Source organism: Silurus aristotelis, assembly GCF_946808225.1.
Source record: "Silurus aristotelis genome assembly, chromosome: 15".
Classification (NCBI taxonomy): domain Eukaryota; kingdom Metazoa; phylum Chordata; class Actinopteri; order Siluriformes; family Siluridae; genus Silurus; species Silurus aristotelis.
The window spans coordinates 13727420-13748323 of record NC_139588.1 but is presented as its reverse complement, the minus strand read 5'-3'; the positions used below and the strand labels follow the sequence as shown (position 1 = coordinate 13748323).

The 20904-nt window shown below is 38.0% G+C and overlaps 4 pseudogenes across 4 annotated transcripts; all 4 read left to right on the top strand.

Moving 5' to 3' along the window:
- Positions 1-2180: 2180 nt before the first annotated feature.
- LOC310737477 (ankyrin repeat domain-containing protein 9 pseudogene) lies at positions 2181-3302 on the top strand (annotated as a pseudogene). Its single transcript has one exon. The product of its transcript is annotated as an ankyrin repeat domain-containing protein 9 pseudogene (transcript).
- Positions 3303-6258: 2956 nt separating this feature from the next.
- LOC310737476 (ankyrin repeat domain-containing protein 9 pseudogene) lies at positions 6259-7137 on the top strand (annotated as a pseudogene). Its single transcript has one exon. The product of its transcript is annotated as an ankyrin repeat domain-containing protein 9 pseudogene (transcript).
- Positions 7138-12165: 5028 nt separating this feature from the next.
- On the top strand, positions 12166-15416 carry LOC310738459 (ankyrin repeat domain-containing protein 9-like; annotated as a pseudogene). The gene is made up of 3 exons: positions 12166-12542; positions 13474-13660; positions 14550-15416. The product of its transcript is annotated as an ankyrin repeat domain-containing protein 9-like (transcript).
- Positions 15417-18272: 2856 nt separating this feature from the next.
- On the top strand, positions 18273-19201 carry LOC310738032 (ankyrin repeat domain-containing protein 9 pseudogene; annotated as a pseudogene). Its single transcript has one exon. The product of its transcript is annotated as an ankyrin repeat domain-containing protein 9 pseudogene (transcript).
- The last annotated feature ends 1703 nt before the right edge of the window (positions 19202-20904 follow it).

Here is a 20904-nt window from a genome sequence, read left to right as displayed (position 1 = left end):
GTCCTCTGGTGTCCATGGAGCAAGATCTCAGTTCACATCTATTACAAATCATAAATACAAATTAAACAGCTGCTGATCATTCCGGTAACAACACAGTATTAAAAATCAAGCATATGTATATTTTTGAACTGGTTCATTTACATATTATGTATTATTGTGTCCTGTGGACAATATGTAAATGTTTATTAGCCTATTCAGGGCAATTTTTTAATCCTCTCTTTTTAAAACTATTAAAATTTTCTGCAAGATTTTACAAGAAGTATGTAAACTTATCACCTCAAGTGTACACATAAGAGTGTAACCTGCTTACAAAGCTTTTATTCTATTTTAATTACATAGAGATAATCTTGAAAATCCACATGTGAAATGGCGATGCTGAATCTGCATAGACAGAATTTGGGGCTATTTATTTGAACCCGATATCAGCTTTATTTTTACTAATCCCTAATCATTAAATGGATTTCACCAACATATTTATTTTAGGCATTTCAAAAAAGTGTTTTCCAGTGCAAAATTGTACATAAATAGGCTAAGAAAAAAAAGGTTTTGATACCGGAGATTAATTGTAGCTTTTTATTTAAGCAAAAAAACTGACTGTTTATACACATACTTTTTTGTAAACACTTGAAATGACATACAATTGGGGGATTCAGTACAAATATTTTGAGTGTCCCTTATAATGTACCTTACTTTCCTATAAAAGAACAACATTTGTTCCTTATATTCCTTTGCTGAAGTTGGCAGCCCTAGGGACCACCCTCAAATCAGTAGGACAGAGTTTTTTCCCCAAACCTGAGATCTTTATTTTTGGTCTGTTCTACTAAAATAGTACTGAGATCATACACCCAGTCGCACTGATACCTTTAAAATTATACCAAACATGTAAAGGTAAAATTCATACATTCCTGATATGTAATAATAACAAATTGCTAGTATAGTAGCTTGAATTTAGGGGGAGTCAAAGATGGGTGGGAGGGCAGCTGAACAAATGGCTTTCTCTCCTCAATTTAAAGAGATCCTCTCCTCAGATTAGAAAGTTTATTGTTTTGTTGCATCTCGGGGTCTGACCTCACAGAGAGATCTGACCATCCTTACACAGCTTTACTGGAAATTATTTCCTCATTATTGCTGACATTAAGACAGTCACAAAGTAATATCGCCACCTACTGGTGAATTAAGTATGTTAATCACAAAGTGATTCAAACAAGGATTGACATACATTAACAAAAACTCTTTAAATGCAGCAAAGTTTCCAGGTTGATTTTGAGGGAAATGAAAATACTCTACATAAGCAAAGAATTATGGGGACATGTTCATTACACCTGTGTTCATTACCCACACTGTTGCCTTTGAATGTCTTGAAATTATTTCCTTTTTTCTGGAACTCAAAGTCACAAACCTGTTTGAACATGACCAACACTTCAAACTCGATTAACCTGGAGAGAGCTGAAAATTCAAAATCATTTGAATTCAAAATCATTTATTTGGCCCGCGGGCATGGGTTTTTTTTTTGTAGTTGTTGTTTTTCTGTTTGACACCCCTGATCTAGTGCTTATGAAAAAAAGTTGATTCTGAAAACAGAGAATTTTAACACCGATGGGATTCTGAGTATATGTTTACTGTGTCTGTAATTAAGGAATTGAATCTAAGACTGAACTACGAGACAAAAAGTCAGGATAAGATGAAAAAATCTGAATGCAGAGCAGAAGATACAGAAAGTAGAAGAGTTAAAGAATAATCTGACATTTCAGCAGACGTTTTTCACCAGAGCAAAATCACAAAGTGAAGCCGAGTATTTACACAGGGAGAGTTTCTGAAGAGCTGCATGATGAAGGTGTGAGACGTCTGGTGTTTGACAGGAGATATTTTTATGGAGAGCAAAATATGTTAAGTTATTTAAAGTTTAAATTGATTTATTCTGGACTAATATTCCTGTCTGTTTTTATTCATATTTATGTTTATATTTATGTTTGAGCTTTGAGTGCCCCCCCCCACCCCCCCACCCCCGTGCAATTGTTTAAATTGTTAAAAAGTTTAAATCAACTTAAACTTTAAATAACTTAAAATATTTTGCTCTTCATAAAAATATCTCCTGTCAAACACCAGACGTCTAGAAGAACCTTGGCGGTGCAGCCACGTCACCATGGCAACGGGTAAACGAATTCGTCGCGACGGACGCTTCCGCATATAAGAAAGTGGCCTCTGCGCATATTCGACTGCACTGCAGTGACACCATCCTTATCATTCTCCTCCTCAACATCACTGTGATCGTGACGGCTGAGATAAAAAAAACAGACTGAGTTTGAGTTGGTGTGGATTTAGGAGCATTCTAAAATAAGGTACAACGTGATCTATTCGGTATTTTCGAAGTTTTTTTTACATTAATCTATAACGCATTTGATGCTGACAACCTAAAGGTGTTGATCGTTCTCTGGATATAGCTAGCGTAGCCTGGACAAATGGACGACACCTGCAAAGAAAGCGAATTCCTCTCACTTTTATTTTACCAAGCTGTGAGGGACCACAAACCTGTGTGGATGTTGGAAGAAATGCGAAACCTGAAGACTTTTCACTGGGAAGAAAACGTCCGGCAACAGACCTACAACCCATCCGAGGCGCTTGTGTATGCCATCGTGCACGACCACCGAGATTATGCACAATACTTGCTGAATCAGTTTCAGGACGTTGCTCTTGCAAATCCAGGAGAGCATTTCTGCTGTTATCCAACATCAGATTCACACCTGGAAATGGCTATCCGCCGTGGCAGGAATGACGTCATAGCGTTCATCCTTCAGGTGGTTCATAGAACACCTTCTCTGCGCTTATACATAAACCAGCATGTTTGCAAACACGAGAGGGATGGCAAAACTCCACTCCATGTGGCATGTGAGCTTTTACAACCACATACCGTCATAATATTGTTGGGAAATGGGGCTTCACCGCTAGCTGAGGATCAGAATGGAATGACACCACTGGATCTTCTATTGAATAAACTTTGGACCGCCAAAGGGAATGCAAACTCCATTAAGTGTATTAGGGCTTTAAGAATGTGCATCGAGAACCTGCTCTTTTTCATGCCAAAGTTGCAGTTTAAAATGAAGAGCGCACTTCAAGAGGATCAAGTGTTCTGGTCCAAAATTCTGGAAGAGGAGCAGTATAACCTTCTAGTGGGGAGAATTCCTGCAACACTTTTTCTTACAGCTATGCAGAAAGTCTTGTCTCAACTGCCTCAACATGAATTTTCAGAAAGTCTTGATAAACTGCCCATTCCAGCTTTTCTGAAACCTCACACACACAATTAACACAGTAAAAAGAGGCCTATGTTCTTACCATGCTTTTTGTTGTATTTTTTCCCCATTTTAATTTAATTACATTTAGTTTTATTTGTGTGGCATAAATTGAATGCTCAAAAGTATTACTATGACTTAAGAAAACAAACATGTCTTCCAGTTCTCAAACGAAATAATGCTAAACCTCTTTTTAAAATATAAAAAGGACAGTATTTTTATAGGAATAATCAATGAACCAGTAATGTATGTATTTCATAATGGTTTTAAGAAGTATGCAAATGAATTTTAAACAAAATACATTTTAATTTTATTTGATCACAGTTTTACTTTTGAAAAAATGCTTGTGTTTTATTTATATAAATTTATATTTATATTTAGATGGGAATGGGAATGTAAAACCATTATAATGTTACGGTGCAGCATTTGATGCATCCAATAAACAGATGTCTTTCAGAGACTTCACTCCTACTATTCTGTTTTATGGACAGAGCTATAGTTTATTTCATATTTAATTTACAATTTAATTTTTTTGCATTACATTATTATGAAATTATTATAACTACTGAAAAGTGTATTTATGTGTATATTATAAGTTATTTACCTCATTGTGGACAAAAGAAAAAGGGTTATGCATATTAAAAAAAATCATTTTTACCTCTTCTGAAATCATTTGTGTGCGTGTGTGTGTGCGTGTGTGTGTGTGTGTGTGTGTGCGTGCGTGCGTGCGCGTGCGTGCGTGCGTGTTTGTTTACATGTCTATCTATATGTCTAAATAAGTATTACTAACCTGTGACAAGTTTCTCAATCCAAACACACACAATTTCGCTCCATCTTTTAGCAGTTGGAGCGTATATAACGAATTCCATGGCTATGATGGATGGATTAAGTACTGATCCAGGTGTATAAGGGAGAGGACTAACATTACTTTAGCCTACCCTTAACACCAGCATGTCACTTATGTATTGCCATTGCTGTGCTTCTGCTTCACCCTCTGATCTTTACTCTATTTTGAGGTTGCGCTTCAAGCAATTTTTCTGCCTTAGCTAATATACATTTGTTCCATGATTCACTTGCTGTTGCTATAGCTGACTTTACTGTTTCCAAATATACATTTATTATTTAAAAAAATCATATGCTCTGTAGCAATCGATACTGATATGTAAGAATACATGTGTGGTAGTTGCTTCTGACCTGAACAACTACTGGAGATACTGTATGTAGTCAGCAGATGGAGACATTTACCCTGTAAGACCCAAACATATTTAGAATATACCTTTTCTGTTCTCTCTCTCTCTCTCTCTCTCTCTCTCTCTCTCTCTCTCTCTCTCTCTCTCTCTCTCTCTCTCTCTCTCTCTCTCTCTCTCTCTCTCTCTCTCTCTCTCTCTCTCTCTTAATATTACCCTACTGCAGGTATATAATATTAATATTCAAATACATTTTACATATATTGTGCATATAGATAGTACTAACCAATACTATATACTATCCTAACCAATTTGTGTTCTCTGTGAATCTTGGTTTCTGTGACTTTTAAATGTATTTGAGATTTATTGCCTATTATAGCTTACTAGCATGCATTATTCAAGTAACTCTTTACAATGAGCTTTATATACACCTGGACATTTTTTTGGGGGAGTTGTGATGATTTAACTGAAATGATGCATGCAGCCACAGCAGCAAAAGTAGTGTAAACAAACATCAGAAAGCAGAAAAACAAGCAAACAAAAAAATTGTTAAGAGACAAATCTTGTGCTCAATCTGCCACTAATGCAAGTAGTTCTTCTGGTCAGTCAAGTAATGTAGTCCACAAAAATCCCCTTTATTCTTCTACATTAATCTCAACCCTATTATTTAGCATTTTGCCAAGATTTTTAACTTACACAAAAAGCCTATTATGTTGTAGGTTTACAGAAATCTATACAAATGTACAAACGTTTAACAATTCCACAATACCATTGCTGTTTTTTCATTTTAAGTGTAACCCTTCTTATATAAAGTAATGCGTCGCCCCGGCTGCATGCATCATACCCAAATTCAGTTAAATCATCACACCACAACACAAAAAGTCCAGATTCATTTAAAGCTCATTGTAGAGGGTTACTTGACTAATACAAGCTATTTTAATGGCATTTGTTTTTTTATCTTTATAAAATATTTATTTGTATTTTAATTAGTATTTATTTTTTATTTATATATGGACAAACCACTTGCAGAAACCTTCTGTACTGTACTGGTCAGTGCTGTACTGTCACCATATCTACTGTCTTCTTGTCTTATGTTCTACCTTTTTTGCACTAAATGTTGCACATGTGCATTTCATGTTGTTAGTTTTGAGTTTTGTGTAGTTCATTGTGTACTTCTGTGTTATTTTATGTTCATTTATATTGTTTGATGTAGCACATTGGTCCTGGGGGAACGTACTGAACTGTATATGATTAAAATAACAATGAAAACCTATTTGACTTGACTTTGCTCTAAAATTATAAACATGAGAACAAAATATCATGTTTAATAAAGGATAACGCTTTAGGGGATTTTGATGTGTACTCTAAATAATGAGTGAAAGTAGTATAAAGAGCAAACAATCAGAATAAGCAAACGTTAATAGGCAGATCCTGTGCTCAATCTGCCACTAGTACAAGTAGTTTTTCTAGTCAGTCAAGTAATGTAGTAAAGTAAAAAAAAAAAAAAACCTTTATGCTTCTACATTCAACTTAACCCTATCATATTCCACAATTACATTTTGGCATTTTGACAAGATTTTTTTTGACAGTTCTTCTAGACTAGAAGAACTGTGGCGGTGCAGCCATGTCACCATGGCAACGGGTAAACGAATTCGTCGCGACGGACGCTTCGTTTACCCGTTGCCATGGTGACATGGCTGCATCGCCACAGTTCTTCTAGTCTGTTTACATTAATCCATGACACATTTGATGCTGACAACCTAAAGGTGTTGATCGTTCTCTGGATATAGCTAGTGTAGCCTGGACAAATGGACGACACCTGCAAAGAAAGCGAATTCCTCTCACTTTCGTTCTGCCAAGCTGTGAGGGACCACAAACCTGTGTGGATATTGGAAGAAATGCGAAACCTGAAGACTTTTCACTGGGAAGAAAACGTCCGGCAACAGACCTACAACCCATCCGAGGCGCTTCTGCATGCCATCGTGCACGACCACCGAGATTATGCACAATACTTGCTGAATCAGTTTCAGGACGTTGCCCTTGCAAATCCAGGAGAGCAATTCTGCTGTTCTCCAACATCAGATTCACACCTGGAAATGGCTATCCGCCGTGGCAGGAATGACGTCATAGCGTTCATCCTTCAGGTGGTTCATAGAACACCTTCTCTGCGCTTATACATAAACCACCGTGTATGCAAACACGAGAGGGATGGTAAAACTCCACTCCATGTGGCATGTGAGCTTTTACAACCACATACCGTCATAATATTGTTGGGAAATGGGGCTTCACCGCTAGCTGAGGATCAGAATGGAATGACACCACTGGATCTTCTATTGAATAAACTTTGGACCGCCAAAGGGAATGCAAACTCCATTAAGTGTATTAGGGCTTTAAGAATGTGCATCGAGAACCTGCTCTTTTTCATGCCAAAGTTGCAGTTTAAAATGAAGAGCACACTTCAAGAGGATCAAGTGTTCTGGTCCAAAATTCTGGGAGAGGAGCAGTATAACCTTCTAGTGGGGAGAATTCCTGCAACACTTTTTCTTACAGCTATGCAGAAAGTCTTGTCTCAACTGCCTCAACATGAATTTTCAGAAAGTCTTGATAAACTGCACATTCCAGCTTTTCTGAAACCTCACACACACCATTAACACAGTAAAAAGAGGCCTATGTTTTTAACCATGCTTTTTGTTGTCTTTTTTCCCATTTTAATTTAATTACATTTAGTTTTATTTGTGTGGCATAAATTGAATGCTCAAAAGTATTACTATGACTTAAGAAAACAAACATGTCTTCCAGTTCTCAAACGAAATAATGCTAAACCTCTTTTTAAAATATAAAAAGGACAGTATTTTTATAGGAATAATCAATGAACCAGTAATGTATGTATTTCATAATGGTTTTAAGAAGTATGCAAATGAATTTTAAACAAATTACATTTTACTTTTATTTGATCACAGTTTTACTTTTGAAAAAATGCTTGTGTTTTATTTATATAAATTTATATTTATATTTAGAAACGCAGTCTAAAGTCAATGGGAATGTAAAACCATTATAATGTTACGGTGCAGCATTTGATGCATCCAATAAACAGATGTCTTTTAGAGACTTCACTCCTACTATTCTGTTTTATGGACAGAGCTATAGTTTATTTCATATTTAATTTACAATTTAATTTTTTTGCATTACATTATTCTGAAATTATTATAACTACTGGAAAAGTGTATTTATGTGTATATTATAAGTTATTTACCTCATTGTGGACAAAAGAAAAAGGGTTATGCATATTAAAAAAATCATTCTTACCTCTTCTGAAATCGTGTGTGTGTGTGTGTGTGTGTGTGTTTGTTTGCATGTCAATCTTTATGTCTAAATAAGTATTACTAACCTGTGACAAGTTTCTCAATCCAAACACACATTTACGCTCCATCTTTTAGCAGTTGGAGCGTATATAACGAATTCCATGGCTATGATGGATGGATTAAGTACTGATCCAGGTGTATAAGGGAGAGGACTAACATTACTTTAGCCTACCCTTAACACCAGCATGTCACTTATGTATTGCCATTGCTGTGCTTCTGCTTCACCCGCTGATCTTTACTCTATTTTGAGGTTGAGCTTTAAGCAATTTTTTTGCCTTAGCTAATATACATTTGTTCCATGATTCACTTGCTGTTGCTATAGCTGACTTTACTGTTTCCAAATATACATTTATTATTTAAAAAAATCATATGCTCTGTAGCAATCGATACTGATATGTAAGAATACATGTGTGGTGATTGCTTCTGACCTGAACAACTACTGGAGATACTGCATGTAGTCAGCAGATGGAGACATTTACCCTGTAAGACCCAAACATAATTAGAATATACCTTTTCTGTTTTCTCTCTCTCTCTCTCTCTCTCTCTCTCTCTCTCTCTCTCTCTCTCTCTCTCTCGCTCTAAATATTACCCTACTGCAGGTATATAATATTAATATTAATATACATTTTACATATATTGTGCATATAGATAGTACTAACCAATACTATATACTATCCTAACGAATTTGTGTTCTCTGTGAATCTTGGTTTCTGTGACTTTTAAATGTATTTGAGATTTATTGCCTATTATAGCTTACTAGCATGCATTATTCAAGTAACTCTTTACAATGAGCTTTATATACACCTGGACATTTTTTGGGGGGTGTGATGATTTAACTGAAATGATGCATGCAGCCACAACATCAAAAGTAGTGTAAACAAACATCAGAAATCAGAAAAACAAACAAAAAAAAAAATTGTTAACAGACAAATCTTGTGCTCAATCTGCCACTAATGCAAGTAGTTCTTCTGGTCAGTCAAGTAATGTAGTGCACAAAAATCCCCTTTATTCTTCTACATTAATCTCAACCCTATTATTTAGCATTTTGCCAAGATTTTTAACTTACACAAAAAGCCTATTATGTTGTAGGTTTACAACAATCTATACAAATTTACAAATGTTTAACAATTCCACAATACCATTGCTGTTTTTTCAATTGGTTATCCATTTTAAGTGTAACCCTTCTTATATAAAGTAATGCATCGCCCCGGCTGCATGCATCATACCCAAATTCAGTTAAATCATCAACACCACAACACAAAAAGTCCAGATTCATTTAAAGCTCATTGTAGAGGGTTACTTCACAAATACAAGCTATTTTTATGGCATTTGTTTTTTATCTTTATGAAATATTTATTTGTATTTTAATTAGTATTTATTTTTTTAGTTATATATGGACAATCCACTTGCAGAAACCTTCTGTACTGTACTGGTCAGTGCTGTACTGTACTGTATATGATTAAAATGACAATGAAAACCTATTTGACTTGACTTGGATTTTACCTACGCGCTTGAACCATGCAGCCTTTCTACTCTGGGACACTCTTCCCACTACTGTCCAGGCTGATTACAAAGCAGTGAAGGACAGACTAAAAGAGTCGTTTGGACAGAAACAGTTCATGAATCGGTTTAAAGCTAGTTTATCGGCACGACCTCGCGCTGCACGGGAAAGCTTGGAGATTTATACTGCGGAGGTTAGTATACTGGTGGACGAGGCTTTTCCTGATTATGGAGATGCTGCACAGAGTGAGGAGAAATTTCGTCGTTTTCTTGCTGGAATTGACCCGGTGCTGAGAGCAAAGTGCCATGAACAGGGAGCATCTGATTTGGAGGAGGCATTAATAATAGCAGGTCGGTGTGAGAATGCCAGGAAGGCTTTGAAAAATGATTGCTTTCCTATTAATGTGTCTTCCATTGTTAATTCTGGTTAAATTGCTACTGTTCAACCTCTTGCTGATAATGATGGGCTGTATAGAGCAGTGGAGAGGTCATCTGAGGACATGAGGCAGGTGAGGATGGAGTTGAAAAATGTGGTGAAGGAAAATCGAAAGTTGCGAAGTAGACTGGCCTTTGGCAGCATGGATGAGTGCAGTGAAGCTTACTCACAGTCAAGTCGAACATGCAGGTGCAACTGTGGCGGCCGTGGGTGCCAGTCACGAGGGTCTTATGACTCGCAAAGAGGTCGTTCACCTGATAGACGAGTGCTGCGGCACGGCGAGGAATCAAATACACAATATCATGTACGAAGGGACAAGTCTCCTTTCCAGTGAGGCCCAGTCCTAGTCCAAGTCCTCAGAGTTTCAGTGGGCACATGCATGATTCTAAGAAGCGTGGAGTGCGTTCCATATCTCCCAGTATGGAAGACCATCAGAGCCAGCTGGGAAACTAATTGTCGCTGATGTTGGGGCCCAAACACCAGCTGATCTGCCCACGGGCCTACAGACTAACTCTATAAATGGCAACCTTTCCAGATCTGAAGACATTTTCATTAATACCACTGATGCATTGCCACTGATTTCATATGTGAGAGGGGTGATTGAAGGCATGGCAGTTTCAATGTTAGTGGACTCTGGTTCGAGTGTATCACTTATGAGTGCGAAATTTCGCATGTCTCTTCCAGTACTTCGCAACCGCTAATTGAAAAAGGACTATGTAGCAGCCCGTGCTGTAAATGGTCAGATTCTTGACACATTGGGCACCATTACAGTTAACTTTCGACTTGGGACTAAATCATGGCAGCATTTATTTCATGTGCTACGGGAAACCACTCAGTCTGTTTCGTTGGGCTGGGACATTCTCTTGAGGAACAATGCTGTACTGGACACCAGCTGTGCAATGTTAAGGCTTTGGGACATTTCTGTGCCACTCCTCACCAGCAATGACTTTATTCCACTGTGTTGTAATGTTTCTATAGCCAACACTATGACCTTGCCAGCCCTAAGTGAGTCGATTGTACCAGTTCTCGTGTGTGCGCCGGACATTGCTAAAGTGCCTTGCGACTATGTAGGATATTTGAAGCCAAACATTCCTGATTCTTTTGATCTGGTGGTTGCTCACACTGTCACCAGGGTTCAGAACGGACTAACCAAAGCAAGGATTTAAAATCCTACAGGACAAGACATTTCATTGCAACAAGGACTGCACCTGGGTGAGTTTTACAGGGTAAATGAATCTGAGCTTATGCCTCTTTATCAATGCTCATTGAACTCAGTTGCAGCAGCCACGTCACAGGTGGCACCTTCAGTGTCCTTGGATGACTCACCAGTCACTGCCTCGCAAAGAGCTGCACTTTCTGCATTGTTGTTAGAACACAATACGATCTTCAGCGCATCTGAAGGAAGTGTTGGGAAGTGTACTTTTGTGAAACATCGCATTAGAACAGGAGACCAAGCTCCCATTAAACAACGTGCATACCGTGCCTCACCTGAGAAAACAGCTAAAATTGATAGACTAGTCACTGCCCTGCTGGCAGATGGTGTTATCTGAGAGAGAGCTGTAGTCCCTGGGCCTCACCTTTGGTGCTTGTGGAAAAAGAAATGTGGTGCATGGAGGTTTTGTGTGGGCGCTTGAACAGTGTCACAGTTAAAAACTCTTATCCTCTGCCCCGTGTGGATGACACGCTGGACGCATTGGCAAATTCAACTTGTTTCAGCACATTAGACATTTCCAATGGCTTTTGGCAAGTTGTAGTTGCTAAAGAGGACAGAGAGAAAACTGCCTTTACAACTAGCCGTGGACTTTTCCAATGGCGGGCTATGCCGATGGGTCACTCTAACTCTTCAGCAACATTCCAACGCTTGATGTAGCTTGTTCTGAGAGGTCTTCCATGGCACATCTGCATGGTGTATCTTGATGATGTTTTAATTTACAGCAAAACATTCGAGAAACATCTGTCTAATTTAAAGGAATTGTTTACAAGAATTGGGTCAGCAGGTTTGAATTTAAATCCAAAAAAATGCCACTTGGCTAGAGATCACGTGGTCTTCCTGGGCCATGTTGTGTCCCAGAAGGGACTTCAGCCGGATCCACGTAATATGGAAAAGGTGCGAAACTGGCCAACACCCAAGTCTCCTTCTGAAGTCAGAGCTTTTGTTGGACTCTGCTCCTACTACAGATGATTTGTAAAAGATTTTTCAAAATATGCAGCTCCGCTTAACCAGCTTGTGGGCAAAAATGCAACTTTTGACTGGACAAAAAATTGTGAACTGTCATTCAATTATCTGAAAGATGTGTTAACCTCTGCCCCAGTTGTGACACTGCCTGGTTCTAATATACCTTTCAGAGTCTACACTGATGCTTCAAAATATGCTGTCGGTGCAGTGACGACGGATGGCCATTGATGATGATCCGACTGGTAGGAGGCGGAGATGGATCTTAGAGCTGGATCCACTGAATTGGACGATCATCTACAAAAGTGGGCATCACCACAAGAATGCGGATGCTCTGTCTAGACATCCTGATGTGCCTTACTGGGATAGCATGGGTCAAGGCATTGAAAGCATGCAGGAAGTTAACATGGTTGGCTCCGAGCCTCCACCGACCAACCCTCCTATGACTTCTGTGTCTACAGATCAGGTGTCGGTAGCGGACATTGTTTCACAAAGTAGGCTCTGTGTACATGATTTGTCATATGATGCTTCCTACCTGAGGGAATTGCAGCATTCTTACTCCGACATTGGAACTGTCCTACACTGGGTGCAGCTGGGGCAACGACCGCATAGACGACACTTGAAAGGGATCTCTAAATGCCTGAGGAAACTCTGGACCGAGTTCAATCGCCTTTCAATAAATGATGGATTATTGTGTCATTCTTTTGTCTCTTCACTTACAAGTGACCCAGTCATTCAGTTTGTTGTTCCCTCTACCCTTGTACCGACATACTTTTGCAGTTACATGGTGGTCCGGCCGCAGCCCATTTCTCTGCTAAACGTGTGTGGGAGAAAGCGAGACTGACTTGTTACTGGCCTTCAATGTTTAAGGACATCAGAAAGTGGTGTGAGCAGTGCAGGGCTTGTCAGACTCGTCGTGGTCCCGTTCCAACACAACGTGATCCAATGGGCGGCACGAATACCACGCGCCCATTCGAGAGAGTAGCTACTGACATTTTGGAGCTTCCTTTGACTTCAAAGGGCAATCGTTATGTGCTTGTGGTGGAGGACTATTTCACTAAGTTTGTTAGTTTGTATGCTCTTCCTAATCAATCTGCACAGACCGTAGCTCGCTGTCTATTCAAGGACTATGTGTTGACTCATGGTATTCCAGAGACTTTACATTCTGACCAAGGGCGTCAGTTCAAGGCAGACATTGTTCATAGACTTTGTCAAATGTTTGGGATTCGAAAAACGCAGACTACTCCCTATCATCCGGAGTCAGATGGGATGGGTAAACGTTTTAACAGGACTTTGACCCATTAATTAGCGAAAACGCTGTTGACGTATGGTGGGGAATGGGACAGTTTTGTGAAACATGTAACGTTTGCCTACAACACCTCGCCCCACTCAAGCACTAAATTCTCACCATATTTCCTTACTCATGGACGGGAAGCAAGGGTCCCTGTCGACGTTTTGGTACCTGTACGTGCATTTGATTCACAACATCTTCGTCACATGCTGATTTCGTGTCTTCGTTTTTGTCTAGACTGCGCTCCGCCTTAAGTAGAGCGCGCATGCACAGTGAGGAAGCATGTGAACGCCAAAAACTCTACCATGCTAAAAGTGTTCGTTATCAGCCCTATGCAGTGGGTGCTATGGTGTGGCTCGATAATCCTGTTGAGAGTCGTATGAAGCTGGCACCGCATTGGAAGGGACCTTTCAAAGTTGTGGAGGTAATGGACTCTTGTGGCGAACAAGGACTGATCTATCAGATCATAAATCCCATGGACAGTGATGACAGAGGGAAGGTGGTGCATTATAACAGATTGCGCCCTTATACACTGCCTGTTTCTCCTTTGTCAACTAATCTCTCTTTTGATGGTACGGATTCTGCTCAGGGTTCTACTTCCTCTGAGTCATTGTAATCTGGTGTGGACGTGGGAGTTTCTCCACAGAATCAGCATTCGGATTATACTCAGGGACTGTGTACGCATGCAGATGTTGATTGCTTGATGCCAAGTTTGAGTAGGGCTGGTAGAGTGCAGAAACCTCCTGGTTATTTAGATGACTTTGTTCTGTATTAAATGTCATTTGATGTTGTGTTCATGAGGAAGAGAGGATGTTAAATAAGGTGTGTAAATGGTAGAATGGAAACTGCTATGGATGTTCTAGTATTGCTTTTCATTCTGCATTGCATATACGTGTTCTGGGTGTGTTAACCATATATGTATGTGTATATGTGTGTTGTTGTTTTTTTTTTTTTTTTTTTTTTTGGGGGGGGGGGGTTGGGTTTGTGTAAACGTGGACGTTTAATTTGAAGGTGGGGACGCATGTAAAATACTTTTGGGGTGTAATTGTGTGTGATAGCTCAAGAGGGGGCTGTGTCCATTTTAAAGTTGTGTTATACATTTCTTATTTTTCCCTCGGGGCTTGCCGTAGGCAAGATAGATTATTATCACACCTGCCACAGTGATGCTGTTCTTGTGATGAAGCGCAATAAAAAGTCGGACTGGTTGTTTCACAGAATCCTGCGTCCATTTCTATTATTTTCTTAGTGAAAAGTATAAACGCTCGGTTACAATGACAACCTAAAGCTGTTGATCGTTCTCTGGATATAGCTAGTGTAGCCTGGACAAATGGACGACACGTGCAAGCGAATTCCTCTCACTTTTATTCTGCCAAGCTGTGAGGGACCACAAACCTGTGTGGATGTTGGAAGAAATGCGAAACCTGAAGACTTTTCATTGGGAAGAAAACGTCCGGCAACAGACCTACAACCCATCCGAGGCGTTTCTGTATGCCATCTTGCACGACCACCGAGATTACGCACAATAGTTGCTGAATCAGTTTCAGGACGTTGCCCTTGCAAATCCTGGAGAGCAATTCTGCTGTTATCCAACATCAGATTTAAACCTGGAAATGGCTATCCGCCGTGGCAGGAATGACGTCATAGCGTTCATCCTTCAGGTGGTTCATAGAACTCCTTCTCTGCGCTTATACATAAACCAGCCTTTGTGCAAACACGAGAGGGATGGCAAAACTCCACTCCATGTGGCATGTGAGCTTTTACAACCACATACCGTCATAATATTGTTGGGAAATGGGGCTTCACCGCTAGCTGAGGATCAGAATGGAATGACACCACTGGATCTTCTATTGAATAAACTTTGGACCGCCAAAGGGAATGCAAACTCCATTAAGTGTATTAGGGCTTTAAGAATGTGCATCGAGAACCTGCTCTTTTTCATGTCAAAGTTGCAGATTAAAATGAAGAGCACACTTCAAGAGGATCAAGTGTTCTGGTCCAAAATTCTGGGAGAGGAGCAGTATAACCTTCTAGTGGGGAGAATTCCTGCAACACTTTTTCTTACAGCTATGCAGAAAGTCTTGTCTCAACTGCCTCAACATGAATTTTCAGAAAGTCTTGATAAACTGCACATTCCAGCTTTTCTGAAACCTCACACACACCATTAACACAGTAAAAAGAGGCCTATGTTCTTACCATGCTTTTTGTTGTATTTTTTAACCCATTTTAATTTAATTACATTCAGTTTTATTTGTGTGGCATAAATTGAATGTTTAAAAGTTTTACTATAACTTAAGAAAACAAACATGTCTTCCAGTTCTCAAACGAAATAATGCTAAACCTCTTTTTAAAATATAAAAAAGACAGTATTTTTATAGGAATAATCAATGAACCAGTAATGTATGTATTTCATAACGGTTTTAAAAAAATTTGCAAATGAATTTTAAACAAATTACATTTTACTTTTATTTGATCACAGTTTTACTTTTAAAAAAATGCTTGTGTTTTATTTATATAAATTTATATTTATATTTAGAAACGCAGTCTAAAGTCAATGGGAATGTAAAACCATTATAATGTTACGGTGCAGCATTTGATGCATCCAATAAACAGATGTCTTTTAGAGACTTCACTCCTACTATTCTGTTTTATGGACAGAGCTATAGTTTATTTCATATTTAATTTACAATTAAATTTTTTTGCATTACATTATTATGAAATTATTATAACTACTGGAAAAGTGTATTTATGTGTATATTATAAGTTATTTACCTCATTATGGACAAAAGAAAAAGGGTTATGCATATTTAAAAAATCATTCTTACCTCTTCTGAAATCGTGTGTGTGTGTGTGTGTGTGTGTGTGTGTGTGTGTGTGTGTGTGTGTGTGTGTGTGTGTGTGTGTGTGTGTGTGTTTGTTTGCATGTCTATCTTTATGTCTAAATAAGTATTACTAACCTGTGACAAGTTTCTCAATCCAAACACACATTTACGCTCCATCTTTTAGCAGTTGAAGCGTATATAACGAATTCCATGGCTATGATGGATGGATTAAGTACCTGATCCAGGTGTATAAGGGAGAGGACTAACATTACTTTAGCCTACCCTTAACACCAGCATGTCACTTATGTATTGCCATTGCTGTGCTTCTGCTTCACCCGCTGATCTTTACTATATTTTGAAGGTTGAGCTTCAAGCAATTTTTCTGCCTTAGCTAATATACATTTGTTCCATGATTCACTTGCTGTTGCTATAGCTGACTTTACTGTTTCCAAATATAAATTTATTATTTAAAAAAATCATATGCTCTCTAGGAATCGATACTGATATGTAAGAATACATGTGTGGTGGTTGCTTCTGACCTGAACAACTACTGGAGATAATTTATGTAGTCAGCAGATGGAGACATTTACCCTGTAAGACCCAAACATAATTAGAATATACCTTTTCTGTTCTCTCTCTCTCTCTCTCTCTCTCTCTCTCTCTCTCTCTCTCTCTCTCTCTCTCTCTCTTAATATTACCCTACTGCAGGTAAATAATATTAATATTAATATACATTTTACATATATTGTGCATATAGATAGTACTAACCAATACTATATACTATCCTAACCAATTTGTGTTCTCTGTGAATCTTGGTTTCTGTGACTTTTAAATGTATTTGAGATTTATTGCCTATTATAGCTTACTAGCATGCATTATTCAAGTAACTCTTTACAATAAGCTTTATATACACCTGGACATTTTATTGGGGGGGTTGTGATGATTTAACTGAAATGATGCATGCAGCCACAGCAGCAAAAGTAGTGTAAACAAACATCAGAAAGCAGAAAAACGAACAAACAAAAAATTGTTAACAGACAAATCTTGTGCTCAATCTGCCACTAATGCAAGTAGTTCTTCTGGTCAGTCAAGTAATGTAGTGCACAAAAATCCCCTTTATTCTTCTACTTTATTCTCAACCCTATTATTTAGCATTTTGCCAAGATTTTTTACTTACACAAAAAGCCTATTATGTTGTAGGTTTACAAAAATCTATACAAATTTACAAATGTTTAACAATTCCACAATACCATTGCTGTTTTTTCATTTTAAGTGTAACCCTTCTTATATAAAGTAATGCGTCGCCCCGGCTGCATGCATCATACCCAAATTCAGTTAAATCATCACACCACAACACAAAAAGTCCAGATTCATTTAAAGCTCATTGTAGAGGGTTACTTCACAAATACAAGCTATTTTTATGGCATTTGTTTTTTTATCTTTATGAAATATTTATTTGTATTTTAATTAGTATTTATTTTTTTATTTATATATGGACAAACCACTTGCAGAAACCTTCTGTACTGTACTGGTCAGTGCTGTACTGTCACCATATCTACTGTCTTCTTGTCTTATGTTCTACCTTTTTTGCACTAAATGTTGCACATGTGCATTTCATGTTGTTAGTTTTGAGTTTTGTGTAGTTCATTGTGTACTTCTGTGTTATTTTATGTTCATTTATATTGTTTGATGTAGCACATTGGTCCTGGGGGAACGTACTGAACTGTATATGATTAAAATAACAATGAAAACCTATTTGACTTGACTTTGCTCTAAAATTATACACATGAGAACAAAATATCATGTTTAATAAAGGATAACGCTTTAGGGGATTTTGATGTGTACTCTAAATAATGAGTGAGAGTAGGATAAAGAGCAAACAATCAGAATAAGCAAATGCTAATAGGCAGATCCTGTGCTCAATCTGCCACTAGTACAAGTAGTTTTTCTAGTCAGTCAAGTAATGTAGTAAAGTAAAAAAAATAAAAAAACCTTTATGCTTCTACATTCAGCTTAACCCTATCATATTCCACAATTACATTTTGGCATTTTGACAAGATTTTTTTTGACAGTTCTTCTAGACTAGAAGAACTGTGGCGGTGCAGCCATGTCACCATGGCAACGGGTAAACGAATTCGTCGCGACGGACGCTTCGTTTACCCGTTGCCATGGTGACATGGCTGCATCGCCACAGTTCTTCTAGTCTGTTTACATTAATCCATGACGCATTTGATGCTGACAACCTAAAGGTGTTGATCGTTCTCTGGATATAGCTAGTGTAGCCTGGACAAATGGACGACACCTGCAAAGAAAGCGAATTCCTCTCACTTTCGTTCTGCCAAGCTGTGAGGGACCACAAACCTGTGTGGATATTGGAAGAAATGCGAAACCTGAAGACTTTTCACTGGGAAGAAAACGTCCGGCAACAGACCTACAACCCATCCGAGGCGCTTCTGCATGCCATCGTGCACGACCACCGAGATTATGCACAATACTTGCTGAATCAGTTTCAGGACGTTGCCCTTGCAAATCCAGGAGAGCAATTCTGCTGTTCTCCAACATCAGATTCACACCTGGAAATGGCTATCCGCCGTGGCAGGAATGACGTCATAGCGTTCATCCTTCAGGTGGTTCATAGAACACCTTCTCTGCGCTTATACATAAACCAGCATGTTTGCAAACACGAGAGGGATGGTAAAACTCCACTCCATGTGGCATGTGAGCTTTTACAACCACATACCGTCATAATATTGTTGGGAAATGGGGCTTCACCGCTAGCTGAGGATCAGAATGGAATGACACCACTGGATCTTCTATTGAATAAACTTTGGACCGCCAAAGGGAATGCAAACTCCATTAAGTGTATTAGGGCTTTAAGAATGTGCATCGAGAACCTGCTCTTTTTCATGCCAAAGTTGCAGTTTAAAATGAAGAGCACACTTCAAGAGGATCAAGTGTTCTGGTCCAAAATTCTGGGAGAGGAGCAGTATAACCTTCTAGTGGGGAGAATTCCTGCAACACTTTTTCTTACAGCTATGCAGAAAGTCTTGTCTCAACTGCCTCAACATGAATTTTCAGAAAGTCTTGATAAACTGCACATTCCAGCTTTTCTGAAACCTCACACACACCATTAACACAGTAAAAAGAGGCCTATGTTTTTAACCATGCTTTTTGTTGTCTTTTTTCCCATTTTAATTTAATTACATTTAGTTTTATTTGTGTGGCATAAATTGAATGCTCAAAAGTATTACTATGACTTAAGAAAACAAACATGTCTTCCAGTTCTCAAACGAAATAATGCTAAACCTCTTTTTAAAATATAAAAAGGACAGTATTTTTATAGGAATAATCAATGAACCAGTAATGTATGTATTTCATAATGGTTTTAAGAAGTATGCAAATGAATTTTAAACAAATTACATTTTACTTTTATTTGATCACAGTTTTACTTTTGAAAAAATGCTTGTGTTTTATTTATATAAATTTATATTTATATTTAGAAACGCAGTCTAAAGTCAATGGGAATGTAAAACCATTATAATGTTACGGTGCAGCATTTGATGCATCCAATAAACAGATGTCTTTTAGAGACTTCACTCCTACTATTCTGTTTTATGGACAGAGCTATAGTTTATTTCATATTTAATTTACAATTTTATTTTTTTGCATTACATTATTATGAAATTATTATAACTACTGGAAAAGTGTATTTATGTGTATATTATAAGTTATTTACCTCATTGTGGACAAAAGAAAAAGGGTTATGCATATTAAAAAAATCATTCTTACCTCTTCTGAAATCGTGTGTGTGTGTGTGTGTGTGTGTGTGTGTGTGTGTGTTTGTTTGCATGTCAATCTTTATGTCTAAATAAGTATTACTAACCTGTGACAAGTTTCTGAATCCAAACACACATTTACGCTCCATCTTTTAGCAGTTGGAGCGTATATAACGAATTCCATGGCTATGATGGATGGATTACGTACTGATCCAGGTGTATAAGGGAGAGGACTAACATTACTTTAGCCTACCCTTAACACCAGCATGTCACTTATGTATTGCCATTGCTGTGCTTCTGCTTCACCCTCTGATCTTTACTCTATTTTGAGGTTGAGCTTTAAGCAATTTTTTTGCCTTAGCTAATATACATTTGTTCCATGATTCACTTGCTGTTGCTATAGCTGACTTTACTGTTTCCAAATATACATTTATTATTTAAAAAAATCATATGCTCTGTAGCAATCGATACTGATATGTAAGAATACATGTGTGGTGATTGCTTCTGACCTGAACAACTACTGGAGATACTGCATGTAGTCAGAAGATGGAGACATTTACCCTGTAAGCCCCAAACATAATTAGAATATACCTTTTCTGTTTTCTCTCTCTCTCTCTCTCTCTCTCTCTCTCTCTCTCTCTCTCTCTCTCTCTCTCTCTCTCTCTCTCTCTCTCTCGCTCTAAATATTACCCTACTGCAGGTATATAATATTTATATTAATATACATTTTACATATATTGTGCATATAGATAGTACTAACCAATACTATATACTATCCTAACGAATTTGTGTTCTCTGTGAATCTTGGTTTCTGTGACTTTTAAATGTATTTGAGATTTATTGCCTATTATAGCTTACTAGCATGCATTATTCAAGTAACTCTTTACAATGAGCTTTATATACACCTGGACATTTTTTGGGGGGTGTGATGATTTAACTGAAATGATGCATGCAGCCACAACATCAAAAGTAGTGTAAACAAACATCAGAAATCAGAAAAACAAACAAAAAAAAAAATTGTTAACAGACAAATCTTGTGCTCAATCTGCCACTAATGCAAGTAGTTCTTCTGG